General features: G+C 38.5%; 1 long non-coding RNA gene across 3 annotated transcripts; it reads left to right on the top strand.

Annotated features, from left to right (window-relative positions):
* The first annotated feature begins 449 nt into the window (after nt 1–449).
* Nucleotides 450–16,773, top strand: LOC110043254 (uncharacterized). Of its 3 annotated transcripts, XR_016207392.1 has the most exons (7): nt 450–503; nt 3,205–3,280; nt 11,359–11,445; nt 13,003–13,077; nt 13,663–13,749; nt 15,359–15,441; nt 15,829–16,773. It is a non-coding gene; the product is annotated as an uncharacterized LOC110043254 (long non-coding RNA). The 3 variants fall into 3 exon arrangements; XR_016207391.1 differs by lacking the exon at nt 15,359–15,441 and having other exon boundaries at nt 3,205–3,276; XR_016207390.1 differs by lacking the exon at nt 15,359–15,441.
* Nucleotides 16,774–17,454: the final 681 nt, after the last annotated feature.

Raw genomic sequence — 17,454 nt, 5'->3', positions numbered from 1 at the left:
GTGGGTCATTGACACTTTTCTCATGGTCCCACCAGGGGGAATTTTGCGCCAGCTGCCCCACGGTGGGGAATAATGTCAAATGTACCTCCCTTGGGAGGGGGTGGGGGGCGGACATGAGAGGGTTTTGGAATTGCAGAGCCATTATACACGGTCTGGCTCCAAAATTACTTCAACGCCATCAAAGTCAATGAAAGGGAAATGTCATAAGCTGTAATCAACGAATGTTCACATAATATTTTCAGCCTGCAATTGGCAGAAAAATAAGACTATTCAGCCTGGGCCGGAAAAACAATATCCTTATATTAAAAAGAGTGGACCCATTTTTAAAGACCCAATTCAGCCAGCTTTGATTTTATGACTATCATCGCATAAAAAAAATAAGCTGCCAATGTACGGTATGTCACATCCGGTTGAGTATCCCATCATACGCTAAAAGCCCAATCTAAGATCACGTGTCCAGAAACCTGATGTCTTCGAAATATGGCGGGTGTTTCACTGGCAAGGTAAGCAAGATATTCCGCATGGCGTTTTCTGTTTTCATTTGCCCTTCTGTGGCTTGTTCGTATATTATCATTTGTAAGATTTATTCCTTCAAATTGAAAATTAACTTGCAGAAGTTAATGCAAAGGGAAGGAAGCGTTTTTAGAAGGCGAATTTTGAGCACATGGCAATAACAACACTTCATTAGGGCTTCAATACCGCAGGCAGTAAATAAGCTATTTTATCATGATCACAGAGTTGGTCTTCATAACAAGTAGTGTTCAAAAACCAATAGCTCTGCATAATTTTGAACCTAGCTGGAAGCTAAATTGTAGGGCTTTCATTATAACGTTTTTATTAGGGCAACTTGTTTTCAGAGGTAGATGAAAACTTTTTGAACTGAACTTCTTCATAAGAAAAACTTTCCTCTTGATGGTCAAACCAGGTGGGCAAGATCATCCTCACAGCTGGTCAATTTTCCTGGTGCCTGGCCCTTATTGATACTCCCTGTTGATGTTATCCTTCTAATCAAATTAGTACTAAGGCCATCCCCCCCTTTTTTTTTGTTTATTGTCGAATGCGTTTCCTGATTTTGGGTCAGTCGGTCAGAAAAAGAAAAAAAAGCAACAATAAAATTGGAAAAGGAGTCTGTAGGTAGGTGGCCCGGTACCTCAGCATAACATCCGTGGAGCCTGGAAACAACAAGGTGTGGTCACAAAGTCAACCTCGCGGCAATTGAGGAAGGAAAAAGTCGACGTCGTCGTTAATATCAAACGAGAACAGGGAAAAACTAAAAATCTGTGAGGCAAAAAATTGCTTATGTTTCAGATTAAAGTGACAATTGTTTGAAATAATGTGTTATTGCCTTCATTGTCTTCTGTGTGACTTTTTTTTTTGAAAACGCGAAAATCTGGGTCGGTTGGACAACGCTAAACAGAGAGAAAATGGGGGATGGCCTAATCCCTGAATAAAGGTCTAGTTAGCCGTACATTACATTAGTATTATTATTATATGGCTAGCTCTCTGACCAGACAGGATTAGCCAAATCTTGGGCTGTGATTGGCTACCCCAGCAGGCAAGATGGTGCTATCTTGCCATGTAGGGTTTATGTGCTTTGGTATCCCTGGGCATCTACGCCAACTCTCCTGGATTATCTGGGAGTCTGCCAGATACGGACCAAATCTCCCGCTCTCCCATACGGGTCACCACATCTCCCAGATAATATGAATAAAAGCACATAAAATACACTTTTCAGACATATTTTGGCCAAATTTTGGCATTGTAGGGAAAACATTTTGGATATTTGATGCATTTTTTGAGATTTAATTGGCAGATCTCTACTTGGAGCAACTTTTTTAGGGTCAGAAAAAGGTACAATTGGTAATCTTCTGGATTTCAACTTTTTTGGGTTGACATCTCTGCCTGGGGTACTCCCAGAAAAATTTGGTGGGGGTGTGCAGCCTGCTTCCCAAAACCCCTACACTATTAGATTTATAACCAAAATCTGCGATTTCCCCTACCGTATTTATGACCAGACCAAAAATTGATACCCTACTGATGACCGTTATGGCTGGTACAGTTGCCCTAAACATAATTTTTGAAGGGCTTTTCTTTATGGTCTTATCGATAATGATGAAAAACTAGCTTCTTCTAAAAAAACATATCCAATTCAAGAATAGAGTACAAAAGCCATATCCTATTTGAGACCAAATTGGCCAAAATTAATACCCTTTCCGGCTGCACATACCTATATAGCCCATATAAGGGAGTATGTCCCACAAGAAAAATGGGTCTGTCCCACAAGAAAAATGTGTTCTCTATTTATAATGATTTCTTTATCGACTACCGGTAGGCTTGGTCGGTCAAGATGCTGAATATTGGCCTTGTTCGTTTTTGCATGTTTATAGACCTTGACTCTGTTTTGGCCCAAAAGAAAGAACTTGGCCATTACGGGGATTTCAAAAAGGGCCAGGAACCGGGCAAATTGAAAGTTTGTACAGTCAATATTCTCCGCCTGATTTGACCATCTAGAGGAATGGTTTTCTAAAAAGAAGTTCAGTTGAGAAAGGTTTGCCCACCTGTGAAAACCAGTTACCCTCCTGCTGAAGATGTTAATGAAAACACTGCTAATATCCAGCCATCTTGACCTTATGCTTGGTCAATAACTTGTTTGTTATTAGACTGAGTTGAGCACAATTCAGGGTCAGTAACTGGGTGAGTATAAATGTCAAATCTAAAAAGCACTTGGAATGAGGACGATTACTAATAATCCTATCAATAACCAGTTTCAAGATTGAAAAAAGTGTTAAGGGAACTTCTTTTGAGCACAAAACTCTGTAGTGTATCCATAAGATTTTAACACAGTGACTATAGAAAATGTTACTTAAGAGGAAATGCAAATAAGTGGCATGTGAATGGTGTGGGTATCCAATTACACATCCAATTGCAAAAACAAGCATTGCAACGGGATACCTGTTATTGCACTCCCAAGTGACTGATGAGTGATAAATTTGTTATAGCTAGGATTATCAAATAATTTGCGAGTTCTGATTAGTCAATGACACATGCACATTGAGGGTGCAGAGTGCAAAATGGAGTAATTGTAGAGAACAGCTTGAAGTTTGTATAGTCACTCAGACTTCAATTTTAAATAAAGAATGAATGTATGTAATACAGTTACTTTAAGCCGTCACCTCATAAATGTACTTTTGTTTGTTCCTACAGAATGAAACATCAAACTGAAAGGAGCCTAGATTTTCAAGACAAGACATGATATCAACATGGAAACTATGATTGGTAGGTAAGTGATAACAATAGCTATTAATAAAATAAGATAACCAATAATCAGAGTTAACTGGGAGATCTGCTATTGGTCAGCTGATGATTGCCTCTGGCATGTGTAGTTGAGTATTTGCTGTGAAGTTATCTGGCACAGCTATCTAGCACAGCTATCTGGCTTTTCGTTTTGGCGCACAAGCAAGTTTACAAATGAGGCGCGTTTCGAAGGAATGACGTTGGAAGCTTAGAAACTAGAGCCTGCATGAAAGCCATTGAGTTTTGAGGTTCCTCCGTTCGTCCACGAATGGAGCATTCTGATTGGTCAGAAGTGACAGGCACCATTGTTGCTACAAAAATAATAAATACCAAGACAGTTTAAAATTTGTCTACTGGCATTCTAACAACTACACGCCTGCTTGGATAAACAATGACGACCTTCACCCTAGTTGAGCCTAACCAAGTAGATCGTCATTGTTCGTGTTTTGAAGGAGCAAATCTTTGTTTGTTGATTCCGGTTCGATCGCACTCAAAGAGACTGGCAGGTTCTCTCGGTTTTGTTTTGGATACCTTCCTAATCACAGACAGGCCATAGCTGGAAATATGCCTGCATTCGCAGGCTATCAGACTTCAATCTGGTGTGGAAACAGAAGTCAGTAGTTGACGTGTGCTTCGAACAGCACTCTTCACCTTTGCATCATCACAGCTTGTAGCAACTTCAATTTCAGTGAAAAGCTGGTACAAGTTTCTTGTTTTGTGGCCACATGGATTACAATTGTTGTCTGGAAAACTCTCAGACTTCACAAATGTTAGACCAATGTTTTGACTGAACACTGCCAGCACATTGCCGCAGCTACTGTACCATCCCAACTGGAAACTTAAAACAAGTTTTCCGTTGCTTTCCAACCAGATACCCCTGCACTGTACTTGATGTTTAAGTAACACTTACATACACGGCAACAATCATTTGCTCTATTTTTGACAATTTTCTTTGGAGTTCCTGTGCCATCCATGAAAGATTCATGTTTCTAATAAACTCCCAGGTGTAACAAGTTGTCATGTTTGTTTACATTTTCCTTAGTTTCTAGTGGTTGATCATTTGATACTTGGCACATGAGGATTTGGCACCTAATTGTCAGTGCCTAAGGGGCAGAATTGAAAATTCAATTGCTTTTGTGCAGGGTCTCGACTCACAGGCGCACTTTGCACACCGGCTCATCTCACGTGTCTCTCTCATGGGTTCACTGCCAGGGTCCCTGGCCCAAAACGCTAAAGCTTGCTCACAGGCTATGCAGTGGATAAAGCTGGACTGCATGTTTCTTTGGGTATACTGACTTGGTCCATTTGCAATAAAAAATACATTATTATTAAAATAAATTTACTGGCATAAATGTTAAGGGCCCATTAACCGATCTTTGCAAGCCGTTGCTAAGGAAAATTTATTCTCATATAACCTCATCATTTTTGGTTAGTTCAGAGTCATTTCATGTGTTTTAACTTTTTCATGATCAGTAACACTATTGATGATGTCATCAGGCCACGCCTATGGTCATGTGACTAATACAGAAAAAATGCAAAGGCTCCCAGGCAAATTACTTTATCAGGATTTTTTCCATTGATTTAATACTTTAATTTAAATCCTCGTTACGCTATGCATCGATTTTGTTTCATTTTTAAAATGTCAGATTTTGAGAGGATTTCAAAATATTGAAAAGTTCGTAATTTTCTGAAAAAAGTTTGATTTTGAAAAAGGAATGCATAGCTATGTTTCCGACATTGGCTTTAATCGAAATTCGGCGAAAAAGGCTGGATTTAAGGAAAAACCATGTTTCCTGTATAGCATTTAAAGAAACCGGAAGTGCGCCAGATATCTATTGAAAGTTACCCTATCAACGCGTGCGCAGTTTACACTACCAGTGCACTTCGGTAAGATCAAACAAAGCCACACGGAGTTAGTTTTTCTCTTTCTATTGCTCTTGTTTTTCTGTCTTTCTCTTATTTTGTCTTTGTTTGTACTTTTTTTACTTTACATTTTGTGAAACACAAAGAAAAACATCTAAAATATATGCAAATTTGTAAGTTTTTGAGTTATTATTATTTTCCGCGGTCAGGCTGACGTAAGTAACCAGAAGTGAAATTTCACCTCCTTAGCAACACGCGCGAGCGCGCACATGAATTGGTTAATGGGCCCTTAAAGCACACATCACATCACACTGAAAGTTGTGAATATCTGTTTTGTTTGGGCTTCAACCCTTGCCTATGCAAACATTGGGCAAAAACCATGCCTGCCTGTGTTAGTGTCCTGTCAGTGATGCTTTGCACATTTTCTTTGCTAATGAACTTTGCAAAATGGCATTACAGAGGGTCTAATGACTATACTTCAAAAATTTACATCTAGCCAGTGCTGTCATTATAGTCTCTGTGACCTGCTTCCTGTATTTCTACACCTGTAACAAACTCAGGCCTTGTGGGGGAATTTTACAGCCAACAAGCAAGTTCACCTGCAACGTCAAGGTTGTGTCAATCATATTCAGCCACCTCAGCCATAATAGGTGTTATAGGTTATGACAACTCTAAGAACATGGTTTTACATGGACAACTTTTGCAGTAAATGCTTTCTGCCTTGACTAGCCAAGAAGTTATTTGGCATCTCAAAAACAACCAAATCACTGCATTAAAAGCAGTTTCCCACAAACCTTTGGACATCACTGAGTTACTGTGTGACAAAAACAATTTATACGTTAAGTATAAAGAATGAACTTTCCAATCTGATATCTTAATTTCAATATGCTTATATTGGCATCAACACAAATTAACATTAGTATAAGGTTATGCAGAGAAGGTCCTTCAAGAAGCTCTGAAGACAGATTCTGGTAAGGCAGAGAACATCTCCATCATGCCCAGGGTTTACCACCCTAAAACACCAGGAATATCAGTGTTGTTTTCGACTTCAATGCAGCAAGTTTGCTGGGACATCCCTTAACAACCAACTACTCCAACGGACTTGTGAAATACCTAATAACTGTTCACCCTTTTGGAGCTGTCTCTACCCCAAGCTGCTCCAGCTACGCCCTACAAATGACAGAAAGTGATACTGGAGAAAACTTTGGGAGTGCTGTTGCAAGGACGAATCACCTAAACTTCTAAGCAGATGACTGCCTCAGCACAGAAACCAAAGCCAAGGAACAAATCGAAAGTTTGCATCATGCATGCTCTGAAGGTGGATTTTGTCTTACCAAGTTCGTCTGCAACCAACAGAATGTCCTTGAGTCCATTTTTAAGAACAACAGTCCAAAGATGTTAAAATGTTGGATCTAAACTACGATGAGCTGCCTATTGACCAGACTCTTGGTGTGCAGTGGTGTGTCATTAGTCTGACACTTTCAGATTTCACATTACCATTTAGGACAAAACACTCACAAAAAGAAGAATACTTTGAATTGTATCCTCCATCTACGGCCCTTTAGAATTTTCTGCATCATTCACTCTTACTGCTAAGAAGTTGCTTCAACACCTTTGTGCAGAACAGAAGCTAGAATGGCATGATGACTTCCTGACTCCTACCTAAACTGCTTGGAAAAATGGTGAAATTTAAAGTTGCCCCTTGTTGTGTGAAGCCCATAGGCTTTGGAGAGGTGAAGTCCAGACAGGTCCTCATTTATCCAATGAAAGGTCTGTGGGCCATGGTTCAGTGGCATATTTACATCTTTGTGATGAAACCTATTGTGTACACTGCCCTTTCCTGATGGGAAGAGCGGGCCTCACACCATTCAAGAAGTGTCAATCACATGCCAGTGGCACTGTATCTGTCCATTTTGAACAGTACTCAGCAGCCAGGCCACATTTTTGTGACGTCAATTCCGTCCAAGAGATTTTGTCCAAATGGCTTCCAACAAACCTTTTAACTACCTCTCTGGGTTATGGCTGCTCTTGAGCCATATTATTTTGAGCCAAACATGCTCCAAACTCCAAAATGATAGCATTGAAGATAGTGAAGTGTAGTATTGCTTGGAAAAATAGATTTTGCTGACCTTGTTAAGGATGCCAAGTCAGTTTCTTCTTCCCACCAACTTCAAGTGGGACGGAATGACATCACATAAACACAGCCTGGCTGCTTAGACAATTTCAAAATCGCGGCCTCTAAAGTCGCTTCTTTCGAGAATTTCTTCAGGATATTGGGCACTTCAGAGGCTGAAACTTTGGTGAGTGGAAAAGCAGAGTGTTTACTTGCCATAGGTGAAGACAAGAAAAGTAGGCTTTTTGGAGTGACCTTCTCCTTTAAAGGTGATTATGTGGTATTTGGCAGGATGATGCAAACGATGTCAATGACTTGCTCAATATTTTGATTACATGAACCTGCAATGATTGATTAACACCTGTCATTTTGATTGACAGCTGTCAAAAACTGACTCAGAAAAAAAGCGTGCATTTTGACAAGTGCAATGCAATACTTTTATGTTGAGGGAAATGTGTTTTAGTCCTCTGATCATATGGAATTGGCAGCTATTGTTTCAACAACCTTTTAAGAAAGTCAGATTTTTTATAATAGCTTTTTACACGGCTTTTATATTGAAAGTATTCATTTGCTTAAGAAACACTTCAAAATATTATACATGATTCAGTATTCTATTTACCTTTTGGATTGTCAATGTTGTATGGAATATAAATCAGTTCTTTTTTCAATATATGGTATATATAATTATATTACTCTACGTACATACATACATACATACATATATTTTTGATGAGGCAGGTCTGCGTCTGGCAACCCAGAGGGCTGGTGTGGACCTGCCATAAAATATATACCTAAGAACTAAAATCTAAAATTATTAAAAATACATCCTTTGGATTCAAAAGCTACTAAAAGATAATTTAAAATGACTTAAAATTTACATTTCTATTAAAATTAAGTATAAAAAAGAGTGTTTTAAAAAAATAAAAATGCACTATTCTTAGATTTAATAAGGCACGCCTCTTTCTCGAACTGTATTTGGTCTAATGTTTTTGAGGCTAGTTTAAGTTTTTCTTTAAAAAGCTGAAGAGAAGTAACGTTTCTTATGAATGTTGGGATGGAATTCCACACTATAGGGCCTCTATACCTTATGCTATTTCTTCCGAGTTCACTATGATAACGTGCTAGCAAGAAGTCATTCGAGCGCCTTAATTTGTAACTAGTCTCATTTGTGCGAGTTCCAAGTAGGGCCGTAAGCTGCTCCGGTAGAATATCATTATGCACCTGATACATTATCGATGCGAGCCTCCGCTTGTAGATGTAACTCAATGGCTTCCATTTAGCCCTTTTAAGGGCATCACAATCAGGAGTTCCACTAGGGAGTTTATGGATTAGTTTTGCAGCTTTTATGTGTAAATGCTCTAGGTCATTAAATGAAGACAATGAACAGGATCCCCATATGGCAATGCAGTAGGTTATGCTTGGAACAATGCCTTTTTAATAGATTTCTTCAAGAACACAGGTAGGCAGTCCTTTCATAGACTTTAGGAATTTTAGTTTTCCTCCAAATTTGGAGTGGAGCATTTTAATTTGAGGTTTCCAGTTCAAGTTGTGGTCGATTACAACACCCAAGCAGGTAGATTTGGAGGTGAAATATATGTATGAGTTGCCAAATATCAGTGGTCTCATAGGGCCGACAAATGCGTGTTTGCAGATTAGTATTGCTTCCATCTTGCCAGTGTGAACAGTCAAGCGATTTTGGTCGCACCAGCTTTTAAAATCAATTAATATTCGGTTTAACGCATCCACTATTTCTTCAACGTCCTTCCCAATGTAATACACGGTGGTGTCATCGGCAAACATATGAATAAATCCAGTTGCGGACGAGTTGGGTAAATCATTTGCATAAATTGCAAAAAGTCTAGGACCTAGGAGGGAACCTTGAGGGACCCCAATATTGACTGGTCACAGCCCAGATCTTACTCCATTTACTGTGGCAAATTGGCATCTATTTGAGAGGTAACTTACGATCCACTCATGGAAACCACCTGATATTCCTGCAGCTGATAATTTGAGTTGAAGGATGTTGTGGTCAACGGTGTCAAAAGCTTTTTTGAAATCAATAAATAGTACTCCGACTTTGTGGCCAGTATCAATTGCCTTTTTCCATGTTTCAGTGAGATAGACGAGTAATGATTCAGTGGAGATTCCTTTCTTGAACCCCCATTGGTTTGAGTGAACAAGGCTATGCATCTCGAGATGATTGTCTAGAGAGTCGCAAACAATACTCTCTAAGATTTTGCTGTTTAAATTTAGCATCGTCAGAGGTCTATAGTTCGCACAATCTGACTTGGACCCCTTCTTGAAAACTGGGATTACTTCTCCAATTTTCCAGTCACTCGGGTGGAGGCCGCATTGAATACTGTTCTTAAATATACTGAAGAGACCTTCAAAGAGGGTGTCGCCTGCCTCCGCCATTTCACGTGACATTATTTTGTCAGGACCCCCTGTTTTTTGTTTTATCCAAGATAGTTTCAGCTTAATGTAACATCCCATGTTCAAGAAACCCTAGAAAAGTGTTGCATTCGTGACAAAACGTCCATTTTTGCTATAATTGTACAGCAGCCAATATTGCCACACTTTTATTACACATAGAGACATAGTTGAGATAGATAGGAGTCCCGGGGACGGGAAATTGTCTCTTTTTTTGTGGCCAGGAGTGAGGAATAGGCCGCTGAATAAGAAAAAAATGTCAAATCCCCTGGGGTATGCCCAGGGGAGGATAGTAACAGGTGGAATTGAACCATGCATTATCCTTTATTTTGCGAATAATGTGACTCTTAAGCCGGGATAATCCGGCGTTAGGGTTTCTGATGTGTTCCTTGTTTTAGTAGACTTGGCACAAGTCAACCTTTGCTTTTATCTCCCTCGAGCAATGTGAAAGTTCAACACAGGCGAGGAAAAAATTATATGAAAGGACTTTTAGAAAGTCTATGGTTTAAGTAATAATATTTTCTGTTTCCGGTTTTATTAATTCGGCATTTAGGATTTTTTATGCGTTCGGGTTTTATTAATTTTGTGTTCTGGGTTTAAGTATTCTGGCGTTCCTGCATTTTGCCGTTCCAGGTTTCAGTGCTGCCACTAATATATCGTTCATATCTATTCTTTGCTTATAAATAAGCTGAAATAGAAAAAGAACAATTTCAGTATTTGAAAATGGTAAAACTGAAGATCTGTCGTGGAAGAAAAAGCCAGTTCGTTGTTTCATGTCAAGTCGCAACTAATCTATGTTGCGTTTTGGCAGTTACCTTTTGTGGTTTCATCTTGCATCTGATTGGTCGCAAAACAATAAATATTCCAGAAATTTTCTCTGGTGTTCACAGTTTTACAGGAAAGGCTGTAAGACAACAAGGCATTTGGTGTTTTCGTGTCACAGTGTTCGTGGTTCACAGCAGACTAAATTATGTTGTGCAGGAAATGTTAAAATAAACAAAAAAATATGTCTCATAACTGGTGCTGTCCCAAGTTCATTTACATGACTGAACAACAGCATGTGCTGTGAACTGTCGAACAACATGAAATGGGGACCTACACTTCAGGTGCAGGAAAGAAGAGGTGGGGAAAGTTGTGCCCATGGGGTGCAATGGGCACTGGCCAGAACTCACTGTTCCCTGAGTACAACACTAGATTACGTTACATATATATTGCAGCCACTTCAAGAAACAAAACTGTTCATTACTTTCTTTAATTCAGCTTTAAATGTAACAGTAACATCGGATAAATTAATACACAAAGGATGCAAGGAAAGGTGCTTTACAATGTGTTCTTATGTGTTTATAGTTTTAGTAATTTTGTGTTCCCAGTTTTGTTAATGCAGAGTTTAGGATTTTTTATGCATTCAGGGTTTTAGTAATTTTGTGTTGTGGGTTTTAGTAGTTTAAGTACATGTATTCTGGCATTTCCCAGTTCCAGGTTACAGTCGAGCAAATCCTTTGAAGGTGGATTTTGACGTGATGCGAACTTAAATGGTTACTTTCAGCAGCGCAGACATCACGTTTCTTTTTTTTTTAAATAGATGTTTTGGTTTTCGAAAGAAGTGGAGAAATAGACCAAAAAAAATCAACCTGATTGCTTTTGCTGTCTCTTACCAGATAGAAAACAGAGAAGTAAGAAGAAAGTCTATGTACTGAGACTTACGAGGAAAGAAGCTCACTTTCAAACATCAGATCCCATACAACGTGAGTCATGATTTCTTTGTTTCGTCGGAGTAGTTGCTACTATTACTGTACTTCTCCCACCTGTACTAGGGACAGTAACACACAATGCTGGCAAAAATGAATGAATGCTGAAGTGGTTGTTTCAATGTTGTTCAGCTGTTTCAAGAATCTTTTGTTACGTTTATGTGATGAGATATTCTGGCTGTGCTTGGGGTACTGTTGTCGATGAATTTTCATTTATGGGAGGAAGGACCAATTTCTTTACAGTGTATGTATTGTTATTTTGGAAATTGAAGAGACATGGTGGTCTAGTGGTTAGTGCACTGGACTGCACATCGAGCAGTCTGGTTTGTCTTGGGCAAGATTCTTTGCTCTCTCAGTGCCTCTCACCACCCAGGTGATTGGGACCTGAAAACACTGACCCTCAGTCCCCAGACCCCTACTACGGAACCCCTCCACAGACCACCCCCAAAATAGAATAAAAATAATGAGTAAATAAAGATTTCACTAACGGGTTTTTTTATTAGATTACTTGTGTTGGGGAAATTTTGAATGTTGCATTGTGCAAATGTGACAGACTTGGGGTTAGGCTCGGGCGCAAGTTACATCATTGCACATTGCCATTTCCTTTGTTGTGGCTATATATGGAAGACCAGGAAGCCGCTGGGAAAGTTGGATGGTAGCCTTGAAATTTGTGCTCCTTCCCTTGCCATTTTGTTTAGTCCATTCTCCCATGGGTTCATGAACTCATTCCAGGTTTCACAATTTGCTCAGCAGAATTACAGACACAATCAAGCTTAAATGACCTAAAAACATCTTCCATGTCAGATCCATAGCCAGGAATGGAAGGTAAAAACTTTCCCTCTTTTTGCCAGCAGCTCTCCTTATGCCGAAACAGCTTTTAGACCTTATTTTTGGGATTTTAAAAACCGGCAAGTCTGTTAAATGTGCACAATGTAATGCTAGAAATTTCACCTACACAAATAATCTATTAGACAACTCATAAGTGAAACCTTTATTCATTATTTTTATTTTATTTTGGGGTGGTCCCTAGAGGGGGTCCTTAGGGGTAGTCCGTGGACCAGTTCGTAGGGTAGTCCGGTGTCCTGGTCTGTAGTGGGGGTACGGACCAGGACTAGGGGTCAGTGTTTTCGGCAGAGTTCCCACTGGTTTTGATAGTTAAGGGTCCTTGGGACCCCCAGTTCCAAAGAGTTGGGGGTTCTTTTTGCTTTTCAGGGGTCCTTTGCCTATTTATCAAAAATTTTCGGAACTTTTTTCCTGCATCCCAAGGACACACTTTGCCAAAAAAACTGTGCGTCCTCTTTATTTTTTGTGCAAATAAGATGCACACCTGTGGGTTAACGGGAGCTCTGTTTCAAGTTACCCCAGGTGTACAATTGGTACTTAGTGAATTCTGTTTTGGAGACTCACCCAGCAGACTAGTGTCCCATCTAGGGGGTGGGGGAGAGGAGAAATACTTTTTATCACTTTATGCCTTCAAAACCAGTACAAGCTGGTGGTGAGGTGTTTTAAATTACTTGCCGTGACACATTCTGTTTCTGACTTGATACAAAACAGAGAAGCAACCATAAAAGTATGTGTTGAGACTTGAGAGGAGAAAGAATCACAATGGAGCATTGGATTCCATATTAAGTGAGTCACATGTTCTTTGTGTTTAGTTTCATGTACATATACTAGGAATGACAGTGCACACTACTGGTGAGATGTTATAACTGTTTTGCTGTTCATCTTTGTCACCCTTCAGGGGAAGTTAGGGTGTGAAATTAATTGTTTTGTGGGAGCTGGAAGGACACAGTGGTCTCATGTTTAGTGTACTGAACTGCACATCAAGCAGTCTGGGTTTGAGCCAATGGTTAGGGTCTAGTGTGTTGTTTCCTTGGACAAGACACTTAACTCTCACACTACCTCTCTCCACCTAGGTGTACAAATGGGTACTGGGTGAATTTAATACTGGTTGCTAGCCCTGTGGCAGACTAGCATCCCATCCAGGTGGAATAAAAATATGCCTTATCAATAAATGCAACAGAGACCTGGATAAGCTGTGTTGGTTTGGACTACTTGGCCTGATGAAGACTTAACCTTACCTTCATTTTCTGAACTTGCCCTTGTATGGTTGAATGGCAAAAAATCTGATGGTGTATTTTTTAATGGTGTAAGTTTTGAAATTAAAAGATAAAGGATGTCCTAAAGGTAAGAACATTTCCTGTTCCTTACTAGATACAAAACGGAGAAGAAACAGTAAAAGCTATTTGCCGAGACTCGAGAAGAAAAAGAATCAAATTAAGACTTTGGATCCCTTATTAGGTGAGTCACAATATTATTTTTAATCACTTGCTACATGTACTAGGAATAATTGTAGACAATGCAGGCAAGAAAGGTAAACGAATAGAGATTTTATTGTTTCACTGTTCAGATATTTCAAGACACCCTTGAGTTGTTGCATGACTAACCGGACACAACTCTTCAGGGTTCGGTTATACAAACCTTGCTTAAGAATAGAATGCCTGAGGTACTGCTGTCGATGAATATTCAAATCGTGAGACAAGGGGCCTAATTTGATCAACGACCAATTGCTTTCCAGTTCATGTATCCGTGCTTCCTTAGCCATTAGGCCTCATGAGTGATCAGCTTAAAATTTCTCTTGACGGTCTCAAACATGATCATGAAGGAACTTTGAGGAGTATTTAAAGAGTTATCTCAAAAAGGAATTGTCTAAATAACTCAAAACCAGTAAGGAGAATTTGTTTCTTGACTAAGGACTCTGAGTAAGGACTAAGCAGTGAAAAGAAAGGTTATGAACGGTAGGATATTGTCTTGATATATATCACCAAATTCTCAGAACAAAAACTGAGAGAAATTTACAGCAAAGAACACCAGACAACCTAGAAATTTAGACGTGAAGTGCTAGTTGAAAAAGATCATGTACTTTGCCATTTTCAAGAGTGCCAAAGTAAGAAATGTACCTAATTTTACTTTGCTATAGGAAGTACATAAAAATACTGCAAAGGTTCAATTTAAATGTACAAACATAGGGACCCTATCCATAGATTTTAAAGCTACAACCAAATTATAAAGCATCATAACGGTAAGACATGGCAGTACTGCATATGTCCTGAAAGTGCACGTGAAATAACTTTCTTTGTTACAAACGTCAGTCTCATATTTGTATGATAGAACTTTAATAGTGGGAGAGAAATGCTTCATAACTGTGCAGTTCAAATCACGGAGTTATTTGTTTATTTATTTTTTGCCATGAAATTTTTAGTATTTTCACCGTTAATTTTCCTCTGGGATTTCAGACACCACTGGGAAATGTTCCTGAAATAGCTGTCAAAGTGAAAGTCGTTTTCAGTCTTAATTTCTTTAAAGCCGTCTTGTCAAAACTTGTCAGATCAAAGTTGAACAAGAGAAAATCTTAAATAACCTGTAGATTATTGTAAAACCTATTGTGATTCAGTAATCGTCTTCACGTACCTCTTCGAAAATGGTTTTTGCTTGTTTTCACAAGTATTGCATTTGAACAACAGTTTGAATTTTAAAGCAACTTTGTCTTGCTATTCGCTTGTGTAAATATTTCAATTTTTGCTTGTAGTTTTGCATAAGCTCCGACAAATTACATAATACTAACTGTAATAATGTGAAGCTACCCAAGAGCTTTTTATTGTCAAAAATTTCACGAGTTATTTAAAGATTGGTGACTTTTAACCGCGTATGAATTCATCCTGAAGGAGAAAATGCAAATATTGCTATTTTTTGGCGCGAAATTTTGAGGGTGCTATTATATCTTGCCCGTGAGCTTTTCGTCTGCAAACGTTACAAATGAAGGTTAATTTTAGAATCCTACATTTTAGCCGGTGCTATTTGTTTCGTGTTGCTATTTGTCCGCGTTTTACATGTAAGTTGTTCTTAACAGGGACCTTGCGCAAAATACGACGGCAACAGCAACGATAACGTCACCAAACAAAAGGTTTAATGAGCAAACCAGTGGTTGTGCACGTGAGTTATAATTCTTAGCATATTTCTTTACCGTCCTCTGCAAAACAGCAACGTGAAATGGCCAAATTCTGCGCTGTCTGGAGAACGTGAACCACAACGGCTAATTTTGCGTATTTCTATTTGGAACTGAACGTAGCATATTCAGCAGGAGCAAGTTTTTAATACTGACAAACACTGGATAGTTCCAAATAAATGCGTAAGGTCCCTATATCAGTATGTAAACTTCGGGTATTTCTATGATGATATAACTAAACGACAAGCGCATTCCCAATGAGAGAATTAACTTGTAAACTTTAGTCAAGTATGCACTGTATGTATATTTTTGTCTTTTGGTTTCAGTACATGTATACCCGTTGTTGATAGGCGTTATATTCATCTTTCTTTTAGGCTGCCGTCTCAAGTGAACGTTCAGCGACATTGACATGGACAAAGTAAAGGAAAGCAAAAAACTTCGTTTAGATGTTTCTTCAGTGGATCACGTTTTAAATGTAAGGTAGATTTACAAGACAAAGTTTGAGTTTCTTGCGACAAGATTGTTAGGGCGGAGCTCGTATTAGTGATTTCACAGCACAAAATTTAAGAGTCAAAAGAAGACATTGGAATTATTGTCAGATTAGTGTCTTGTATCTTGCCAGTTTTCGAGGAAGCAGTGAATTGTATTTCACGTTTGTAGATTTAAAATTAAGGTAGAATGTTAGCTTTACCTGGATTAGTTTTTCGCAGTCCGAATTTTCAGCCTTGAAGTCTCGTCATTAAACTCGTCGAAATTACTGTCTAATTGTCTGGTATCTATTTCACAAACTTACTCACATCTTTCTATTTTCCGAGGACGCATTAAATTGATGAAAAGGTTGCGCTTTTGAAAGGGCCAAGAAAAAATATCGAAAAAAAAACTAAGTCTTTTAGTGAAAAAAAAATTGTCCTTAGAAAAAAAAGTCTGCAATTTTACATGGCGTCTGGTTTTGAGTCAAAAATGTACCGAGTCTTTTGGCGTAAAAAATCTTGCAGTATGTAGGAGTTTTTTCCATCAAAAGTCAAAGTATACGCTTGATTTCTGGCTAGACTCTGTTCAAAAGCGCAGAATTTTTTTTCTTTTTGGCAATCCTACATAGTCAAAAAATAGTAAAAGAGATAGCCTACATTTTGACTAGTTACCAGGCCCTTTTAAAAGCGCAACTTTTTTTATTTACTTATTCAAATTGTTTGTAATGAATTTAAATTGACTTAAGTGTATAATTATTGACTTCTATTAGTTGTAGTATTTTTATTGTCTTTAATATTTTCTAACAATGCTTAAAATAATGTACACAATAAAAACCACCGCTTGCTGTTTTCATTTGATTTAATTTTATTGGTTTACAATAAGTGACTAATTAATCAATTGAAAATCAGTTACATTATTTTAAAACGTGTGAAGGAGAAAGTTCGCGTTTAAAAACTAAGACTTTTGGCGGGAAAATTTGAAAAAATTTGCACAGCGTTTCCCCTTACAACTTTTTTGAGAAAAATTCAAAGAGGTTACCCTTCAGAAAATTTTGATCGCAAAATTTCTCAAAGGCAACAATTGACTGAAAATCCCGTCGAAAACAAGTGCACCACCTCGCAAAGAAAAAGCAATTTTGATATTTCAAGATAGTTTGTTTCCGTATCAAATAAATTTTTGCCAATCGGTCTTCAAATTTCATTTTTCAACGAACTTCGCGATGGTTTTAGCGCGAGTTGATGCAAGTGTTCCTCGAGACATGAAAAAGATGAAATGGCAAATGGATCAAATAGGCGACAAAATAAAATTTAATCCCGAAATAGATTTTAAAAACTCGCAGAGATATTGTGAAATACCGTTTCACTTGACGGACTTTAATTTTATATCCAATTGAGTTTGATCTGAAACTGTTTGGAGCTTGCCATTTCATATCTTTCCCTGTCAGACGATAATCTAGATGGTACACTTTGGATCAGTTGCACGGGAGCAAGAACACTTATCAATCAAAATCCAGCCCCCTAAAATTGCCC

The sequence above is a fragment of the Orbicella faveolata genome, unplaced genomic scaffold (assembly GCF_042242905.1).
Source record: "Orbicella faveolata isolate gen_17 unplaced genomic scaffold, um_ofav_v1 contig_2, whole genome shotgun sequence".
Classification (NCBI taxonomy): domain Eukaryota; kingdom Metazoa; phylum Cnidaria; class Anthozoa; order Scleractinia; family Merulinidae; genus Orbicella; species Orbicella faveolata.
Note: the sequence above shows the minus strand (reverse complement) of the source record. Positions and strands in the feature narration are given on the sequence as shown.